Below are 3,959 nucleotides of genomic sequence, written 5' to 3' on the forward strand. Positions count from 1 at the left end.
GGAGGGGAGAGAGAAGAGAAGAGAAGAGAAGAGAAGAGAAGAGAAGAGAAGAGAAGAGAAGAGAAGAGAAGAGAAGAGAAGAGAAGAGAAGAGAAGAGCCAGCAGAGCCCCAGGCCTCAGCATAACTGACCCCATGATGGACACGCTATTCAGGCTGTAAAGCTCAGCACAAAGACAGCACCACCTGCCAAAAATAGAAACAAAGGCCTGATCCATCAACGTCCAAGTAGTTCTGGGAAAGTCTCTAGCTGTCCTAACCTTGCTCTTTAGCTTCTGTCGTTCCCCTCTGGCTAACTGTTCTTGTTAACTGAAGTATGTCAACCCAGAACATGATTTTTGTGCTTAAAAGCTCACCCTGAGAAAGGCTCAGTGCTGCACCAGCATCCCAAACACCCAGGGTAGTTGTTAGCTGGCCAATGAAGACTTTCTACGGCTGCTCTGGTGAATACCCCCACATTTCTAGAGGTCCCACTGAGATCCCAGAGACCAGACTTGAAGCAAGACACAGTTCCCAGAGCCCCTTGGAGACAGAAAGGTACAGTGGTCAGGGGACTCCTAGGGGTGAGCTGCAGCTGGGAGTTTTTGCTTCACTGCTTTGTGCTCCCGGAGGATTGGAAGTGCACACCTGCCCAGGAGCTATCTTTGGATCCTCGAATGAAAGACACACACACACACACACACACACACACACACACGTGCGTGCGCACCAGCTTATTTTTAAATTGCCTTGGCTATCTCAAAGGCTGGACTCTCCAAAACCTTCCCCAGCTTGCCCTAGGCCCAGTCAGGTAAGAGGCCCACTAACCTGAAATCTCATATGGCTGGTTGGCCTTATCTCCTGCCGCTCCTGCGTCCCATCCTTCTTTCCCAAGTTCTGGTGATTCTCCCTCTCCTCGCTGCTGTGTCCTAGCCCAAGCAACTCTAAGGGTCCCACCCTGTCTCCCCTTTCCAAGCCATTGGCAGCCAGCATCAATCAAAAACCAACTGGGGACAAGGACCTTGAGTGTTTGGACATGCAGATTCCTGACTGAATCAAAGCGTTAGAACCAACTCCCCAACAGTGAGCAACCTGAGATTTTCCAGGTTCTGAGGCTCCCTTTGATTAATTACTGACTGACTACTGCTTCATTGGGGTTTAACACCTCAATCCCAAAAGGAAACAAATTAAAAAGTCATCAGGTGTGTCACCTCTTGAGGTGAGTCTGGTTACGGCACCTTCTGTTTGGACACATGAGAGGGTAGCTGCTGATGCAGTGTGGGAATCTGTGTGAGACTGACGTCATTTGATCTCTCTCTCTTCAGCTGTGTGAATATGTGGTGCCACTCCTGGATGTCTTTACCGTGTCTCTCTGTACATGTGTGTCTCTGTGTATCTTTTTATGTGTTTCTGTCAGGTCTGTTTCCCTGTGCTGACCAATGGCTTTCTCTGGTGTGAGACCCTCCTCTGGCTCAGCATAAGACTTGTGCTCCCTCCTGGTAGGAACCCTAAACTTTATGGCTCTGCCAGGCCACTCAGAGAAACTCCCCAAACCTCGACCTGTCCCACTCCAGGAACAGGAGGGCTTGCTTGTTTTGTTGCTTGACTCCAGCTTGTGGTCAGGCTTGGTCCCTGTGTGGAGGTGGGAGGAGCCAGGCCTCTCATCCAGGGCAACCCCTGCCATCTAAGTTAAATGCACACAGGGAGGGGGAGCATCCCTCTGTTCTGTGCCTACTCCAGGCATTGGGGGGCGGGGGAAAGAGGGTGAAGTTCCCCTGGACTGAGCCTGAAGGAAAAAAAGAAAGTCCACCCCTCTCTTACGAATGATGTCTTTTTTAACCAGTGGTCTGTAAAACTTCTCTGAAAAGGGTAGGAAAAAGACAAAACAAGCAAGCAAGCAAACCATCCCTGCACTGGGCTGGGACATCACTGTCAGATAGCATGGCCTAGGCGGAACAGATTTTTCCTTCTGTCCAACACTGACCAAAGAGACTTTAAACAACTTTTTCTAGGTCTTTTTTAGAGGAGTAAAGGCAACTGATAAAAAGATTTCTGTCACCTTGTCAGCTTCAGATATTAGGGGAAAAGTTATAAAAATTTTAAAAGTGTAAAGGTCTAAGCAAGTCCCAATGCTGGAGGTAGCTTAAAGGGTGTTTAACTATGCAGAACTGCGTGGGCTGAGATCTTCTGCATAAACTGAAAGCCAACGTCACCTTCTCTGATGATGAGACACAGTTAGACTTAAAATACCCAGAAGGGCTTTGTATCTTGCACTCTGTCAGAGGATTATCTCCTAGCTGAAAGTTGTGTCTTTAGTCAAGATACAGTTAGACTGTCTCTCAGATTGACAACAAAGATTGCTGGAAGTATGGGGGAAAGGCAATACTCCAGAACTGATCAAACACCAAGCTCCTATAATTGTTCAATTAACCAGTTCAGCTACCCCCATTCAGATTAAACAATGACCCTGGAAACAAAAGGAGAAACTGTAGTCCATATTGCCTGGCTTAAAGAGACAGGCATCCTGGTGCCCTGTCAGTCACCCTGAAATACACCTGTCCTGCTGAGTCCCATGAGTCTAATTCTTCCAGAGAAACAGGTGTTCATCCTCTTGGACCCGAAAGGTCCACTCTGCAGCCTCCCATTGACAGCGGTGGGTCAACCCATCCAACGGGAGGTTACAGCAGGCAGCAATACCTGAACCACCAGGATGCCCCAGGATTTAAAGACAGCCTTCCTGCCCTTCCATCAGAGGGTTCCTGGAGAAAATAGATTATAAAAGTGCCATTGAGTACCACTGTAAGAGTTACAGACCTTGTGGAATAAGAAAGCCCAGTTTTGTAGAAGGCTACCTATCTTGGCTGAAGAGAGGCACAAAGAACCTAGCTCAGAGTAGGATTGCGACCATCCTTCAGATCCCAATTTCAAAGACCAAGAGACAGATTCAAGAGTTCCTAGGTACTGCTGTATATTGCTGCCTCTGGATACCAGAGTTTGTGGTAATTGCAAGGCCTCTATATGCTAGCACAAATGGGGCGCTAAGCCCCTGATCTGGCCTCAGACTAAACAAAAGGCATCACAAAGTGGATATCATTGTCAGGATACCAGCAGTCCAGATCACTAGCAAACCCCAAACATGAATAGCAGCAGTAGCAGCAGAAACCACAAGGCTCCGCCAAATCAGCACGAGTCATCGAAAGAGGCAAGGATCAGCTGGAATACCACAAGAAATTGTTTGGTGTATGTCTCTCTACAACGAAGTCAAGACAAGTGAAGATCAGCAAAGACCAGCAAAGAAGTGAGACCAGCCATGGGTTGAACGGCTAGAGGCAAGCAAAGACCAGTGAACACCCGCGAAGCGTTGTACGGTGTCATAATGCAAGAGCAGCCTCTCACTGTTTATGGGGCTCTATTTCTACCCTTTCCAAACACCATGCACCCACTCAAGCCTCCACTTCACATGCCCTCTCACGTATCCGCTTCAACAGAACATCCTCTCTTATGACAGCTTCCAGAAAACCATCACATGACACAATTGAGTTTCCAAAGAAACCAGAAATTTCCAATTTCAGCTTGTTGTAGTCTGATGACACTGTCTGGGTCAAACAACTGACCAAAGAGGCACTGAAACCAACTAGGAAAGGACCTCACATGGTGATTCTCTCCGGCTGTGGAGGTAGCCGCCACAAAAAAGCAGAAGCCAGACACTGCTGCCAAATGTATTATCTCCTGGACCATGGACCCATTGAAATTACAGTTTCATTAGACCCCAGGCCCTTCTACTCCCTGTCCCTCTAACCTCTCCTGAGATACACCATAGATATGAATACAGGGTCTTGGTCCAATCCCCAGTGTCCTCAGGCCTGGACTAAAAACTTATGAAGACAGATACAGGGAAGGCTGACCTTTACTGATGCTCACTTTTAGTGTCTGGTATAAGTGTGTGTGTGTGTGTGTGTGTGTGTGTGTGTGTGTGTGTGTG

This window comes from Mus pahari, chromosome 13 (genome assembly GCF_900095145.1).
Source record: "Mus pahari chromosome 13, PAHARI_EIJ_v1.1, whole genome shotgun sequence".
Taxonomy (NCBI): Eukaryota; Metazoa; Chordata; class Mammalia; order Rodentia; family Muridae; genus Mus; species Mus pahari.